This window comes from Aotus nancymaae, unplaced genomic scaffold (genome assembly GCF_030222135.1).
Source record: "Aotus nancymaae isolate 86718 unplaced genomic scaffold, 86718_ANA_hifiasm-v0.15.2.pri h1tg000014l, whole genome shotgun sequence".
NCBI lineage: Eukaryota > Metazoa > Chordata > Mammalia > Primates > Aotidae > Aotus > Aotus nancymaae.
Genome location: NW_026988425.1, coordinates 51274723 through 51292565, shown reverse-complemented (window position 1 = coordinate 51292565; position 17843 = coordinate 51274723). Strand labels below are relative to the sequence as shown.

The window sequence follows — 17843 nt, the reverse complement described above, 5'->3', positions numbered from 1 at the left end:
AAGGCAGGGTTTGCTCTTGTCACTTAGGCTGGAGTGCAATGGCGTCCTCTTCACTCACTGAAACCGCCACCTCCTGGGCTCAAGCCTCCTGCCTCAGCCTCCAGAGTATCTGGGACTGCAAGGGGCACGCCACTGTGCACAGCTAACTTTTATATTTTTTGTAGAGACAGGGTTTCACCACGTTACCCAGGCTGGTCTCGAACTCCTGGGCTGAAGCAATCCACCTGTCTCAACCTCGCAAAGTGATGGCATTACAGGTATGAGGCACTGTGCTCAGGCCCCAGTTTGTTTTTTGTTTTTTTTTTAAACAGGCAAAATATTTGAACAGACACTTTACCAAAACACACGAAAAGATGCTATCATTAAGGAAACACAAATTAAAGACAAAATGCTAATTCTAACTAATTCTAACACAATGGTTAAAATTTAAAAGACCTAACCAGCAGGGTACAGTGGCTCACGCCTGTAATCCCAGCACTTTGGGAGGCTGAAGCAGGCAGATCACCTGAGGTCAGGAGTTCGAGACCAGCCTGGCCAACACAGTGAAACACCATCTCTACTAAAAATACAAAAAGCAGTTAGGCATGATGGTGTGCACCTGTAATCCCAGCTACTCAGGAGGCTGAGGTAGGAGAATCACTTGAGCCCTGGAGGCAGAGGTTGCAGTGAGCCGAGATTGCACCACTGCACTCCAGCCTGGGTGAGAGAGCAAGACTCCGTCTCAAAACTAAAAAAAGACCTAACCAAAGATGGGTGCCAAAAAAAAATTTAAAAGAATGCTGGCAATAATAACTAACATGCATTGCTAGTGGGAAGGCACAAAATTCACATAACCCGGGCAGTCCTACTGCTAGGTATTTTCATATGAGAAATGTAAACCTAAGTCCTCACCAAGGCCTATGCACAAGCACTCCTATTCACTTTATTCACAGCAGCCAAAAACTGGAAATAATATGTCTCTGAACGAGAAGACAGGTAAATAAATCGTGGTACTGTGATAGTCTAACAGACTATTTTAGATATAAGTCTGACAAACTCCATCTTAGTCTCTCCCTGCCATTTCTCCTTCGGGTACACAGCTGGGTCATGCTGTACCCAGTACCTTGTAACCGTTGTAACCACATCCTGCTTGGCAAGTTCACCGGCTATTGTGAATACCTCCCCCCTTGGTAACCAGCAATCATGGAACCGCTTGTGTATACCCCCGCTTGGTAACCAACAATCCTGGGAACCTCCTGCCTCCTGGTTACCAGCTTCCTTATCTAACTTGCTTGTTCTGCCTCTGTAAAATTCCGCTTCAGCTAGGCTCCCCCTCCCCTCTCTCCTAGAATAGGAATAAAAAGAAATCATACCCCCTTCATCGGGGCTGAGAGAATTTTGAGCCTTAGCCATCTCTCGGTCCAGTCGCCGTCAATAAAGGACTCCTGATTCAATCTCAAGAGTGTGGCGCTTTTCTTACAACTCACTTGGTTACACCAGTACAACCACACAAGAGAATACTATTTAGCAATAATAAAAATCAACTACATTTTACAGGTGTTCCCACAGGGAGTTATAAATAAAAAGATCAATTACAATACATGCAACAACATGCATGAAAGAAGCCAGAAAAGAAAGGCTAATCCACTGTATCATTCCTTTGGCATTCCTGATAATACGCAATATGAAAAAACTTCAACACTAAACAGACTGGGAGTTGACAGGGACTGAGGATGAAGGGTGAGAACACAAGGTAACTTTTTAGGGTGATGAAAATATTCTATATTTTGATTTTGGAGCTATACAACTGTATAAACTTTAAAGAATTTTCTTGGCCGGGCACAGTGGCTCACACCTGTAATTCCAGCACTTTGGGAGGCTGAGGTGGGTGGATCACAAGGTCAGGAGTTCGAGACCAGCCTGGCCAAGATGGTGAAACTCCGTCTCTACTTAAAATACAAAACTTAGCCCGGCGTGGTGGCAGGCACCTGTAATCCCAGCTACTCAGGAGGCTGAGGCAGATAATTGCTTGAACCTAGAGAGCAGAGGTTGCAGTGAGCCGAAATCACGCCACTGCATTTCAGCCTGGGCCAACAGAGTAAGACTCTGTCTCAAAAAAAAAAAAAAAAGGAATTTTCTTGTTACTGATGCAGTTTGGATGTCTGTCCCATTAATACATACAATTTGATCTCCAATGCTGAAGGCAGCACCTATTGCCAGGTATTGAATTGTGGGAGCAGATCCCTCCTGAAAGGCTTAGCACCATCTTCTTGGTGATGAGTTCTTGCTGTTGGTTCACCAAAGAGCTGTTTAAAGAGTGTGTGGTACATCCTCCCTCACTTCTGCTCCTTCTCACCATGTGACATGCCTGCTCCACCTCTGCCATTATTGTAAGCTCCCTGAAGCTTGACTAGAAGCCAAGCAGATGCCAATACCAAGCTTCTTACACAGCCTGCTGAACTAAGAGCCAATAAAACCATTTTTTCTATAAATTACCCAGTCTCAGGTATTTCTTCACAGCAACATACAGTTATGTACATCATACCCCAATAAACTTAATTTGTTTTTACCTTGAGACAATGTCTCAATCTGTCACCCAGGATGGAATGCAGTGGCATGCTATCGGCTCACTGCAACCTCCACCTGCCAGATTTAAGTGATTCCCCTGCCTCAGTCTCCCAAGCAGCTAGGATTACAGCAGGTACACACCACCATGCCCAACTAATTTTTGTATTTTTAGTAAAGACAGGGTTTTACCATGTTAGCCAGGCTTGTCTTGAACTCCTGGGTTCAAGTGATCTGAGCCTTGGCCTCTCAAAATTCTGAGATTACAGGCATGAACCACCACATGAGCTTTCAATTCAATAAACTTAATTGGTTTTTGTGTTTTTGGTTTTTTTTGGGGTTTTCTTTTTTTTGAGACGGAGTTTCACTCTCGTTGCCCAGGCTGGAGTGAAATGGTGCAATCTTGGCTCATCACAACCTCCATCTCCTGGGTTCAAGGGATTCTCCTGCCTTAGCCTTCCCAATAGCTGGGATTACAGGCAGGCACCACCATATCAGGCTAATTTTTTATTTTTTAGTAGATACGGGGTTTCTCCATGTTAGTCAGGCTGGTCTCAAACTCCCAACCTCAGATGATCTGCCCACCTCGGCCTCCCAAAGTGCTGGGATTACAGGCAAGAGCTACCGCACCCGACCAATAAACTTAATTTTAAAATAAATTCAAGGCCAGGCTCAGTGGCTCATACCTGTAATCCCAACAATTTGAGAGGCCAAGGCAGGCGGATCACTTGAACCCAGTTCAAGGCAATACGGCGGAAACACATCTCTACAAAAAATAAAAAATCAGCTGCACATGGTGGCATTCACCTGTGGTCCCAGCTACTTAGAAGGCTGAGGTGAAAGAAAGGATCACCTGTATCTGGGTGGTTGAGGCTGCAGTGAGCTGTGATGGCACCACTGCACTCCAACCTGGGTGGCAGAGTGAGGACCAATCTCCAAAAAAAAAAAAGAAAAAAAAATTGAATTCATATCCCCCCATATTAAAAAATATTAGCAAGCAGACATCAACTCTTGAAATGTTAATCTTTAGTATCAAAGCATAGAATAGTATTTCCCTTATACTACTTTGATCATAATTATTTTTTGAGATGGGAAGTTCTCATTTGGTGCATAGACTAGAGTGCAGTGGTACAATCATGGCTCACTGCCACCTTAAATTTCTGGACTCAAGTGACCATCCCACCTCAGCCTCCCAGGTAGCTGGGATTGCAAGAAAGAACTGGGCTAATTTTTAAATTTTTTGTGCTGGATTACAGGTATGAGCCACAAGCCAAGCCCAGGTTCTCACTTTCAAAAAAAAAATAAGAGTCTTAAAAACTTATTTTTGCACAAAAAGCGTACAAAAAAATTTAAATATGTCTTTAAAATATAATTTGAAAACTGAATTAAGAATTAAAGGAGGCTGGACACAGTGGCTCATGCCTGTAATCCCAACAGTTTGGGAGGCCAAGGCAGGAGGAACACATGAACCTAGGAGTTCAAGACTAGCCTGGTAAACACAGCAAAACTCTGTCTCTATAAAACATTAAGAAAAAAAAATTAGCTGAGCATGGTGACATGTACCTGTAGTCCCACTACTTGGGGAGGCTGAGGCAGGAGGACTGCTTGGGCCTAGGAGGTCGGGGTTGCAGTGGGACATGATTGCACCTCTGCACTCCAGCCTGGGTGCCAGAGTGACATCCTGGCTCAAAAATAAACAAACAAATAAGAATTAAAGAGAAGAGGCCAGCACAAAGGCTCATGCCTGTAATCCCAGCACTCTGGGAGGCCGAGGCAGGCAGATCACTTCAGATCAGGAGATCGAGACCAGCCTGGCCAACGCAGTGAAACCCCATCTCTACTAAAAACATGAAACTTAGCCGGGGTCATGAGGACAGGCGCCTGTAATCTCAGCTACTCAGGAGGCTGAGGCAGGAGAATCGCTTGAACCTAGGAAGCAGAGGCTGCAGTGAGCTGACACCATGCCACTGCACTCCGGCCTGAGCAAGAGGGAAACTCCGTCTCAAAAAACTAATAAAATAATTAAAGGGAAGAAAATGAAAAGATCAAAAGCACTGCACCCACCAGGCTATGAAAAAAAGAAAAAGTAAAGAACAAGAAACTGAATGACGTATCTTGTATATAGAAAGATGCAGAAAGGACTGGGCGCAGTGGCTCATGCCTGTAATCCCAACACTTTGGAAGGTGGAGGCGGGTGGATCACCAGGTCAGGAGTTTGAGACCAGCCTGGCCAATATGGCAAAACCGGGTCTCTACTAAAAATACAAAAATTAGCCAGGCGTGGAAGCACATGCCTGTAAGCCCACCTACTCTGGAGGCTGAGGCAGTCGAATCACTTGAACCCAGAAGGCAGAGGCTGCAGTGAGCTGAGATCGTGCCACTGCACTCCAGCATGGGCAACAAGACTGTCTCAAAAAAAGAAAGATGCAAAAACTAGCAATTATTTGCAGGGCTATACAGCAAAAAGTCTGTTAACTATTCTGATTGGTGGGGAGCTGACAAAATGGGAAAAGCAAGCAGCAGGTAAAACGGAAAAACAGTCACAACCATAAAACAGTTTATCAGTAACTATTAACATTTTGTTGTTCAACATTTCTGTTGAAGGTAATGGACCTACTTTCCAAAAAATGCATTGAAATGCCCACAAAAGTACCAATTTCAAAGAACTCTCATAAACCACTGTCTCGGTCGGGCGTGATGACTCACACCTGTAATTCCAGCACTTTGGGAGGCTGAGGCGGGTGTATCACCGAGGTCAGGAGTTCAAGACCGGCCTGGCCAACATGGTGAAATCCCGTCTCTATTAAAAACACAAAATTGGCCAGGCATGGTGGTGCACGCCTATAATCCCAGCTACTTGGGAGGCTGAGGCAGGAGAATCGGTTAAGCCTGGGAGGTAGAGATTGCAGTGAGCCAAGATCATGCCACTGAACTCCAGACTGGGCAAAAGAGTGAGACTCCATCTCAAAAAACAAAAAGAAAACAAAAAAGAAACCACTGTCTCCCATTCCATAAAACCAAAAAGAATTTGTGTTAAGAACCTTTGACAAGCCAGGAATGGCACTGAACTCCAGACTGGGAACAGAGTGATACTCAGACTCAAAAAAAAAAAACAAACAAACAAACAAATAAAAAAAGAAACCACTGTCTCCCATTCCATATCACCAAAAAGAATCTGTGCTAAGAACCTCTGACAAGCCGGGAACGGTGGCTCACTCCTGTAATCCCAGCACTTTGGGAGGCCGAGGCAGGTGGATCACCTGAGCTCAGGAGTTCAATACCAGCCTAGCCAACATGGGAAAACCCCATCTCTACTAAAAATACAAAAATTAGCCAGGCGTGGTGGCGCACACCTATAGTTCCAGCTACTTAAGAGGCTGAGGAGGAAGAAAAAAGAACCAGCTGGGCGAGGTGGGTCACGCACGTGATGCCAACACACTGGGAGGCCGAAGTAGGTATATCACCTGAGGTCAGGAGTTCAAGACCAGCCTGGCCAATGTGGTGAAACCCTTCCTCTACTAAAAATACAAAAATTAGCCAGGCATGGTGGAAGGCACCTGTAGTCTCAGCTACTCAGAAGGCTGAAACAGGAGAATTGCTTGAACCCGGGAGGCAGAGGTTGAAGTGACCTGAGATCGTGCCACTGCACTCCAGCCGGGGCGACAGAGCAAAACTCTGTCTCAAAAATAAAAAATTAAAAAAAAGAACCTCTAACATACAAAACATTATTTTTAAAAAGGAGGGCGACAGGCCATAGTGGCTCATGCCTATTATCCTAACACTTTGGGAGCCTGAGGCACAAGACTCACCTAAGGCAGGGGTTTAAAACAGCCTAGAGAACATTTTAAAAAGAGGGTGAGGGGCAGGGAATACACCTCTTTTCAACCTGCTCTAAATATGCCAAATATGTGAGCCTATGGGCTGTTAAATAACACAATCAAGATCTATATTGTAGGCAGGTTTCTCTGGCCGTGGAAGAGACTTTGGAAAGGGGAGAATGGGACTGAGGGCAAGGAAGTGAGTTAATAACTTGCTTCCTGAATCAAGGACCAAGCTAGTATAATAAATGAAACTAGAAATGGGAAGGCATAGATGTTATGTCATAAACATAAAAGAGAAGAAGTCAACAAAGCAATCTTCAGGTTGGCATAAATGGGATGAAGGTAATGCCAATAGCAGAAATGATACAGAAGGAAGAAATCAAGCCTGACACAGTGGTTCACACCTGTAATCCCAGCACCTTAGTAGGCTGAAGCAGACAGATTGCTTGACCTCAGTAGTTCAAGACCAGCCTGGGCAACATGATGAAACCCCATCTCTACCAAAAATACAAAATAACAGCTGGGCATGGTGGTGTATGCCTGTGGTCCCAACTACTAGGAAGGCTGAGGTAGGAGGATCGCTTGAACCCTGGAGGCAGGCAGCAGTGAGTCAAGATTGGCCACTGTACTCCAGCCTGGGCAACAGTTAGCAAGACTCCGTCTCAAAAAGGAAGAACTCGTTTGAGAGAGTATGGTAAGTATTGGTCTGACATGTAAAATGTATTAAACAGAATCTTAATACACAATTAAAACTTTACATCTGGCCGGACATGGTGGCTCACACCTGTAATTCCAGCACTTTGGGAGGCCAAGGTGGGTGGATCACCTGAGGTCAGGAGTTCAAGACCAGCCTGACCAACATGGAGAAACCCTGTCTATACTAAAAAATACAAAAATTAGCTAGGCATGGTGGTGGGCACCTGTAATCCCAGCTACTCGGGAGGCTGAGGCAGGATAATCACTTGAACCCAGGAGGCGAAGGTTGCAGTGAGATGAGATTGTGCCACTGCACTCCAGCCTGAGCGATAGAGTGAGACATTGTCTCAGAACAAAAAACAAAAAAAATCTTTACCTCTGTATTACACTTTACAATTTACAAAAATCCTCCATATACATTTCCATCAGTTTAATGAAGAAATCAAGGCCAAAAGAGGTTAGGTCAATATATAGTCACACAGGCCTTTTTCTAGATATTCCATATCCTAAACCAAGTCCCCTTTCAAACCCTAAGCCATTACCCTTTTCCTACGTCACTACCTTACCTGGATCTAAACTGTTACCTCAACACTGATAGATCTAAAATACCTAAGCATTTGATAAACATTTTTATCAAAAAAGAAACAGAAAAGATGGTTTGGTTAAACAAAGTTAAATAATCTGACCAGGTGCAATGGCTTACACCTATAATCCCAGCACTTTGTGAGGCTGAGGCAGGTGATCACCTGAGGTCAGGAGTTCAAGATCAGCCTGGCCAAAATGGCAAAACTCCCGTCTCTACAAAAAATACAAAAAATTAGCTGGGCGTGGTGGTGAGTACCTATAATCCCAGTTATCGGGAGGCTGAGGCACGAGAATCGCTTGAACCTGGGACGCAGAGGTTGCAGTGAGCCGAGACAATGCCACCACACTCCAGCCTGGATGACAGTGACTCTGTCTTAAAAAAAAAAAAAGTTAAATAATCTGGCCTGGTTTTAGAGTATTTCCTCACTTGCTTATTTTACTTTCAGATTAGAAGTCCTCCTCAATTATCCCTTTCTTGCAGCTCGCCCAAATTTTTTCTTTCTGCTCAGTCTTCCTGTTCTTTCTCCGTTATTCCTCTCTTCGTCAATTTTAACATATCAGCAGCTTAAAGCAAAAAAATTCATGTAACTATTTCAATTCAAAAACAGACATAAGGGGCCAGGTACAGTGGCTCACACCCATAATCTCAGCACTTTGGGAGGCCGAGGTAGGCAGACACCTGAGGTCAGAAGTTTGAGACCAGCCTGACCAACATGGTAAAACCCCTTCTCTACTAAAAATACAATTATTAGCTGGGCCTGGTGGCACATGCCGGTAATCCCAGCTACTTAGGAGGCTAAGGCAGGAGAATCGCTTGAACTGGGGAGGCAGAGGTTGCAGTGAGCCAAGATCAAGCCACTGCACTCCAGCCTGGGCAAGAAGTGTAAAACTCCATCTCAAAAAAAAAAAAAAAAAAAGACAAAAAACAGAGACACAGTAAAACAAAGCTATGCATATACTCCATGCCTGTGGAAAGAGGCTACGGGTGAAAGAAAAATACAGCAAGGCCAGGCACTGTGGCTCACGCCTGTAATCCCAGCACTCTGGGAGGTCAAAGCAGGAGGAATCCTTGACCCCAGGAGTTTAAGACTGCCTGAGCTACAATCACGCCATTACACTCCAATCTGGGTAAGAGAGTCAGACCCTGTCTCAAACATAAACACACACACACACATCCACATTTAATTTTAGCTAACCAGATAGCACCCAAAGTTACTAGAGCAAACAGCAAAACAGCAGTATCTCCTAAACTATTTCCAAACTCCATTAGTAGTCTGTAATCAACATCAACCAGAGAGCAGTACATGAAAAAAAAAAAAAAAAAAAAAATCAAAGATAATGTTCAAATCAACGAATTAATAAAGTAAAATCCTAAAGAAAGCAGCGTTAAGTACAGCATAGTGCTGAGTAATGTGCTCTGGAGTCAGACTGCTTGAACATTTATTTGGTCAAGATGACAATTCTAACAAAGTTAACTTTCTCCCAGTCTCCACCTCCCTAAATCCTCATTTTCTCATCCATATCACAGTGACTCTAACAGTACTTTCCTCATAGGATTAGGAATTAAGTAAAACATGCCACATAAATTACACAGCAAAACATATGACACCATCATCATCTATAAATGTTGGCCACTATTATTTTTAGACCTACCATTTAGAAAAGGAGAAAAAAGGAAAATATAAAGAGTAGGTGTGACTTTTGGGGAAAAGCAGCAGTCCCGCAATAGTTCTAATTACTAACGGGTGGAATTATTTATTTCAATCTCCAGAAAATAAAATACTGAAAATAATCTGTCGAAATGTTCAAGTAAATCTGTCCTTGAAGAACTGTTCACAAATGTTATGGACTATTTACGGATTAAATTTGTTAAAAACTCTGATCTCGGCTGGGCATGGTGGCTCAAGCCTGTAATTGCAGCACTTTGGGAAGCACAGGCAGGCAGATCACTTGAGTTGGGAGTTTGAGACCAGACTGATCAACATGGAGAAACCCTGTCTCTACTAAAAAAAAATACTGAAAAATTAGCCAGACATGACGGCACACGCCTGTAATCCCAAATAATCAGGAGGCTGAAGCAGGAGAATCGCTTGAACCTGGGAGGCAGAGGTTGCGGTGATCTGAGATCGCACCATTGCACTCTAGCCTGGGCAACAAGAGGGAAACTCCATCTCAAAAAAAAAAAGTATCTCTGGAGTAATCTTTATCCTGACACTACTGCTTAAGGTAACAATTTCAGTAATAGCAATTTAGAAGAAAAGAAGGTCGGACGTAGAGGCTCATGCCTGTAATCCCAGCACTTTGGGAGGCTGAGGCAGGCAAATCACCTGAGGTCTGGAGTTTGAGACCAGTCTGACCAACATGGTGAAACCCCGGCTGTACTAAAAATACAAAAAAGTAGCCGGGTGTGGTGGCAGGCACCTGTAATCCCAGCTACTTGGGAGGCTGAGGCAGGAGAATCACTTGAACACAGGCGGAGGTTGCAATGAGCAGAGACTGCGTCACTGCACTCCAGCCTGGGCACGACAGAGTCAGACTCCATCTCAAAAAAAAAAAAAAAAAAGAACAATCACAAATAATAAATGCTATATGGTTTTCTAGGAATAATGATCATTTGACTCCAGTTCAACTTCTTAATCATATTTAAGATGCAGTCTTAAGACAAGTGACTTGAAAACTCATTGAATTGAGGAATGCACAACATACAGGCTCTCCCAAATGAAGGGGAGTAGAATCTTCTCATGAATTTTATAAATCAAGGAAGACATTCAGAATTACTACACACAGGTCTGACAGAGAAAACACATAATACCTAGTCTATTATGACAAAGGAAATTACTGAACTCTCTAATATCAATTTCAGAGAAGAAAAATGCTCTATTTTACACTACCACCTCCTTTGGCTCTATTGCTAGCAGAATTTCAACAGTTAAAGCAAAAAAAAAAAAAAAATTCAAAATAAGCAACTGACAAGTTACTATGTTAGGCCACCTTGGCAAAGGTTCAAAAATTATAATCTTGGCCAGGAGCAGTGGCTCACACCTGTAATCCCAGACTTTGGGAGGCCAAGGCAGGGGGATCACCTGAGGTCGGGAGTTTGAGACCAATCTGACTAACACAGAGAAACCCTGCCAAAAACACAGAATTAGCCGGATGTGGTGGTGCAATGCCTGTAATCCCAGCTACTGGGGAGGCTGAGGCAGGAGAATCACTTGAACCCAGGAGGCAGAAGTTGCCATAAGCAGAGATTGTGCCACTGCACTCCAGCCTGAGCAACAAGAATAAAACTCCATCCCCCCGAAAAAATAAAAAATTACAATCTTTCATCTCAGAAAGATAATTAATTGAAATATACTCTAATTTTAGTTATACTGATGTGTTCACTAGCATTAACTGCCTAAAAATTAAATTTTGTCATTAGAGGAAAAAAATAAATTTTAGTGTATCTCTTTAAAAAACACTCCTGAATGCCTGTGATTCACTGAAAAATTAAATGTCGTAATTAACGGTAACTGAAAACACCATTTAATCCTGAAAAATACAAACACTAAAGATAACTCTCTCACCTGTCAAAACAATTTCTATTACAGCAATTAATATTCACACTTTTTTAAAAAAAAGATTTGTTTATAAACTTAGGCCACCATTACCACTTGAGTGAAAAAAAAAGTATACTCCTATTTTAAGTTATCTTAAAGGTTCTTAATTTAGTTGCTCAGTTCCTCTCAGCTTCTAGTCCTGGTAATACCCTCTTTTTTTGAAAGTAATATTTTAAGGAATAATTTGAAATACAAAACCATTTCAACAAACTGTTTCAAAAGCTTAATTTCTATAATGGATTAATATGTTAGGAACAGTTATGCCTTAAAACAAGCTGGTTCATGAAATATATTAAAAGCCACTACCTGTAATATAACCAACTATGTGACTCCAAACGCAACACTACACTGCATTTGGAATGCAGGCTAAATTCACATTTGAAAAGTAAACTGGTTATCAAGACTCGTATATTTAGAATGCAAATTGGCTAGGAAGACACGTGGTGAATTATTTGTTGGATTTTTTCTACCTTTCTACCACTATGAATGAATCATCAAAGCCTAACGAATACTGGCCATATGAATTTAGCTTTTTACTTAAAAAGCACAAAAACTTGTAGCTTAGGACTGTTTCAATCTGAAATATTCCTAAGCCTTAAATGTTTTTTCTGAATTTCAGTTTACTCAGACAATGGTTAATAGCTGTTTTCAGACTGTCCAGGAAACTGAAACCAAGCAATACTCTTGCAAGAAACTGAAAGGCTTCCAAGAATAACACAGGATAAACTAGACTCTCATTACAGTTTACAAATGAACATTTGATTTGCTCACCATAATAGTACTTACAAATTCCAACAGGACTGCACAGGAAGGTGTTGGTTTTTTCTCTGTAATCTTTGTTTTCCAGTTTGTATTTTTATTTTGTATCCTCTGAAATAATATCGAAGTTCTTTCAAGATATTTAACCTATGACTATTTGACATAGAGTTACTTCAAGTCAGCTACCCATACTTCTGTTTTAAAGCTTTCATATGGCTATTTCCCGAATTAGCCAAGTTCTTTAGATTTAAGATCAGTCTTCTGTATTATTCCATGTACTTGCCACTGTTGTACTTGTCCACTCTGGATGAAATATCCAATTTATGAGCCAAAAAGCAGAAACAAAAAGAAAATTTCACATCTGAAGAGCATTCCTAAACATCAGCATTTACAGAGACACACATAGCTATCTCACTACTACCATGCTGTTGGGAAACTGCAACATCTTAAATTTCCACGCAAGTAAAAGATAAAAGGAAAAAAACTGTAGATTCTTTCAATGTCTTCATTTAGAAAAAGTGTCCCATTGTGATATGACAGAACTGAAGTCAAAAATTCCTAAAACTTTCAATAAAGGTAAAAATAAACTGCCATGAAACTTCAGCAATACTTAGTCATTTGAAACTGCTGCAACTACTCAGTACACAAATCAACGTTTCGGATGAAGAACCCCAACAACGGAGTGGGGGAGGGGGAAGGCAAAAAATTATCACCAGCTGAAATACTGTAACCAGTTATATAATCCGTTTGAACCAAAATACTGAAGAAATGCTGCCTGGGTCTCTTTTTAAGTGGCTTGCTGAATTGTTCACTACTATCAATTCACTTCATAGACGATTCTTGCCAATTTTAATAAACTTCTGGGGCAAAATTATCCAAAAACATTGTAAATCCAAAATGGCCACTTAAAATATCCGGGGCCTTTTACACAAAACCTAGAAGATGATCTTCATATCGGAGTAATTCAATCACCTGTAAAAGTTACAAAAAAAATTATATATTGAGTTTTGATTTTGAGCTAAAAAAAATCAATACCCACCTTAAAAAGTCAACCTCTGGAAAGAAAATCACTTCTGTACAATCCTGCAGGAGGGAAAAGCGCTTTGCCCAAGCAAACACGATAAAAGTCTACTGAATGAACAAGACATCGGAGTAGAGGGAGGGAAAACGGTAGGTGACAGTATTATGGAGGGCAAGGGCTGACTTCACCTGGGAAGGGGTGTAGACCCAATATTGTGGGATTATATGAGCAAACCGTCTTAGACTTCTTGATAAACATTAAAACTATGAAACTGGCACACAATCTTACAAAAGACCTTCTCCAACCCTATTCGATGTACCAAAGGAAAACCAATAGACAGGTGTGCTGCCACGGAGCATTAGTAAACGTAACTCAGAGAATGAGAAGCATAGAGACGCTCCCTCCAAATGAAAACGTCTCCAAGAGGAGGCATATTTCCCCCAGTAAGGCCAGTAAGGTGAACGAGAAGTAGGGCAAACCCGCTTCTTAAATGCTCCTGAGGAGACTTCCCCACCTCTGAGGGAGCAGGGGGGCTAAAAGGTGTAAGTTCCCACTTCCTCGAATACAGAAAACAGATTTCTCCCCCCCAAACTGTGGGGGTGGAAGGTACCGGGCCCTTTTCATAAACCACAGAAAGAATGGTTCTTTCCCAAAAAAGCCCAGGTCCCCCTCAGACCCCACAGGACTCGGAGAAACAAAGTAGCCTTCGCCTCAGTCCAAGGCAAGTGCCACGGACCTGGGAGAGGCGGGGAAAGCTGAGGCGCTGCTGAAGAAACCGCCGAAGGCCACAACTCGGCCTCGACTCCCTCAGCCCTGAGAGGTGCAAGCGCAGGCGAGCGTGTGCGAGAGGCTGAGGGAAGGAAGGCCGAGCACGGAGGGCGTCGGACACGCTCCCAGTCTCCGCCAAACGCCAAACACCCCCCCACCCAGCCGCCGGGGCTAAGCCACCCACCCCCTCCTCACAACCGCCACCTCCGCTCCACCCGGGCCGAGGCAATAGCTACAGGGGCCTATCTGCGCCTCCCTCCCCTCTCACTCCCTGCTCCCCGCCGCCCCTCCGTCCGCGGGCAGCCTCATACCTCGCGCCGCCAACGCCGCTCCCGAACCCTCAAACCCCAACACGGACACGGGCACCCCCCTCCTCCCCCGGACTCGGGCGTGGAGCCTAGAGGACGCTGTTACCTTCTGCCGCACCAGAGGTGCCCCTGGCCTGGGGGTGCCGCCGCGCTCGATCCCGGGAGAAGGTTTTCGGTACTTTGAATAATCCCCTTTTGCCGCTTTTCCCTCCCCCACAACCAGTCTCAGTCCCAAAATGGCGCCGACCCGATCCGCAATGTTCTGGGCCAGGTCTCGCGAGATCGTGGAAGGTGGCGAGGCGGGGAAGGAACTAGAGGGGTTGAGAACGGGGGAAGGCGGGGCGAGGAGAAGAAGGAGGGAGAAAGGGTGTGGAAGAAGCGGTGCGAACGAATCTACTGGGCGGGACAGCAGGAAGAGCGCCTCCACCAGAGAACCTTCTGGCCCAAGTAACCGCTCACGCCCCGATCAAAGAAGCTCCGCCCTCTACGTCGGGCGCCTGGGGGGAGGGGGGAGAAGGCGTGGCTATACCTGGGGGCGGGGCTTCGAGGAGGCCCCGGAGCAGGGGCGCGCGGGGGGCGGTGGCTCCGCGCGGTGACGTCAGGAGCAGCTGGAGTCGGGGATTACCCCCTGCTGCTGACGTGAGGACGGTGAACAATCGGGAACGTTCGGTGGAAGGGGGAATTCCCCGCCGCTCCCTGAGGAGCCCCTCCTCCCGCACTTCCCCCCGCCCGGACCGCCTCAGAGCCCGGGCTGGTGGGGCCGTGAGGAGGGCGGGAGCGGGGCGCTGCGCCGGAAGGCCGCCGCACGGGCTTGGGTGGCGCGCGCCGCAACGTCTTCCCCCAGGTCTAAGCTCCCGAAGCCGCGCTGCAGCTCCTCCGAGCTTTGAGCTGCGGAAGACGCTGCGGCGAGCGCCCCTCGCCGGGTAGCGCGCTCGGGCCTGGGTGAATCTGCGCTCACACGGCGTCTACGCCTAGCCGTGCGCCAGCGGAACGTCGGTCAGGCCGGCGCCGGAGCGATCGGGCGAGCTGAGGGGACGCTCCACCGTGGCAAGCGAACGCGGACTGTGTCTGGCGTGAGAGGGCCACACGGGAGGCCTGCAGCGGGGGAAAGCCGACCTGCTGGGAGCCAAACCCAGACTCTCCGAGGGTAGAAATGGCTGCTAGATATAATCGTGCTATTTTTCTTTCTACTACATCTCCACGTAGGTTAATTATTTCGACGGCCAGAGTCTCAGACCAGCACATAGCCCATTCGAGTCTCTAAAATAATCAATAATATAATAATGTTCACAGTTGTTTCTCTAATTCTAATTGTGACACCTTTTCACCTTATAACCAACCGTAGCCTCCCTTTAAACCTGGGAAGTTGGCATTTCAGGAGAAAGGAAAGTCGTATTTGTTTAGAGGGAAGGTGTGGGGGGGTTGTCTCAAAGAGGGAAAGTCTGGAAAATAAAAAATATTTGGATTTTGGCTCCCCTAAGCCACAAGGACTTCGTAACATAGAAACTTCATGGTACCTGTACATGCATTATCGGGTTTGTAGTTTAATGGAATGTTTCTAAGAGATACCGGAAAAACTGGTGGGATGTAAACTCACCAAAATTTACTGTCCCCAACCTTTTGTTTTAATCTTTATCGGGAGTTGGCCACTTTGAGCAATTAATAATGCTCCTCTGGGGAGCAAAGGAAAGGGAATTAACACTTGCTGGATGCCTTGCCCAAGCCAGGCATTTTAATCCTTATAGCACCTCTGAGGTGGGTACTATTTTGCTCAGTTTGCAGGTAAGGAAACTGGTTGGGATTGACGTATTTAACTTACAGAATATGGAAGTTGGGCGTCACAACTTGGCTGTACCATTTAAACTCAAGTCTGTTAGGGGCTTGATCCACTTTCTTTTCTCTACACCACATTGTTTCCGTAGAAGCAACTTATGTGTTAGGAGAGGAACTGCTTATGCTTTTATTTGTAAGCATGATGTCAAACCAAGAAAAAATAAAGGAAACAAAACAAGGATAAAACTGCTAACTTGGACCCACAATTTGTGCCTTTCATGTGACAGAAGACACTATAAAGTAGAACAACTAATAGTGAAACAGAGAAACAATTGTAATATATCACAAGCAAGTTTATATATATATATTCAGTTATTATCTTTAGTGTATATTTTATTTGCATAATAAAATATAAAGAGCTCTTACAAATTATTAAGGAAAAGATAACCAACACCCATTCTTAAAAAGTTAAGGGCAGGCCAGGCACGTTGGCTCACACTCGTAATCCCAACACTTCAGGACGCTGAGGCAGGAGGATCACTTGAGGTCAGGTGACCAACACTGCAAAACCCCCTCTCTACTAAAAATACAAAAGTTAGCTGGGCGTAGTGGCAGGCCCCTGTAGTCCCAGCTACTCCGGAGGTGCGATCTGGGTTCACTGCAACTTCTGCCTCCTGGGTTCAAGTAATTCTCATACCTCAGTCTCCACTGCACTCCAGCCTGGGTAACAGAGGAGACCTTGTCTCAATACAAAGTCAGCCAGGCGCAGTGGCTCACGCCTGTAATCCCAGCACTTGGGGAGGCCAAAGCCGGTGGATCACATGAGGTTGGGAGTTCCAGACCAGCCTGACCAACACGGAGAAATAAAATTACTAAAAATACAAAATTAGGCTGGATGCAGTGGCTCACAGCTCTAATCTCAGCACTTTGGGAGACCGAGGCAGACGGATCACCTGAGGTCAGGAGCTCAAGACCAGCCCTACCAACATAGTGAAACCTCATCTCTACTAAAAATACAAAAGTTAGCTGGGCATGGTGGCGCACAGCTGTAATCCCAGCTACTCAGGGTGCTGAGGCATGAGTATTGCTTGAAACTGGGAGGCAGAGGTTGCAGTGAGCTGAGATTGCGCCACTGCATTCCAGCCTGGGCGACAGAGTAAGACTCAGTCTCAAAGAAAAAGAAACAAAAAATACCAAATTAGCTGGACATGGTGGCTTGGCGCATGCCTGTAATCCCAGCTACTCAGGAAGCTGAGGCAGAAAAATCGCTTGAACCCAAGAGGCGGAGGTTACAGTGTGCCAAGATGGTTGCAGTGTGCTGAGATGGTGCCATTGCACTCCAGCCTGGGCAACAAGAGTGAAACTCCGTGTTGGAAATGGGTTCTCGGTATTACAAAAAGGATCAACACTGAGACAAAGGGGCCAGTTTTACTTTATGCAGAAAGAGTAGCCCCTGATAGCAGCCTTGCCACAAGAGCATGACAGCACACTTGGACAAAGAAGTCAGGATTATTTATAATCTGACACGTCCACCCTGCTGTTGTGTCTGGTTTCCATTGACTGGAATGGGACCTCACATTCTATACTTGACCCCACTGGCTAACAGCTTAAGACTTTCCTAAATAGGCTAGGGAAAGAGAGAACAAAGAAAAAGGAAGTTGCTCACTAGATGATCAGGGAAGTGCTTCCAAACAAGGAATGGCATGAACTATGGGCTGGGACTTGCCCGGGACTGTTGAGGCTTGCCTGAGTAGGCTAAAGCAGCTAACTGGAAAAGTATAGGGGTTTTTAGGGGCTAATAGTGGATAGAGAGTTTTGGAGTGAGAAATTATTATCCTTTCAGACCTTAAGATGGAAACTTTGAAGAAGACTTTCTCTACTTCTCAAACTCTATCTCAAAAAAAGAAAAAATACAAAACATTAGCCAGGCATGGTGGTTGGCGCCTAATCCCAGCTACTCGGGAGGCTG

At 44.7% G+C, this 17843-nt stretch overlaps 1 protein-coding gene across 2 annotated transcripts in view; it reads right to left on the bottom strand.

Moving 5' to 3' along the window:
• The window catches only part of GPBP1 (GC-rich promoter binding protein 1), an 86080-nt gene extending 71718 nt beyond the window's left edge, over positions 1-14362 (bottom strand). The window contains exons 1-2 of one of the 2 annotated variants that reach the window (XM_012457283.3): positions 14208-14362; positions 12032-12976 (exon numbers count right to left, since the gene is read on the bottom strand). The gene's annotated coding sequence lies outside the window, so the exon portion shown is untranslated. The remainder of the gene's footprint in view (positions 1-12031; positions 12977-14207) is intronic. The other variant, XM_012457284.3, reaches the window with a different exon arrangement.
• Positions 14363-17843: the final 3481 nt, after the last annotated feature.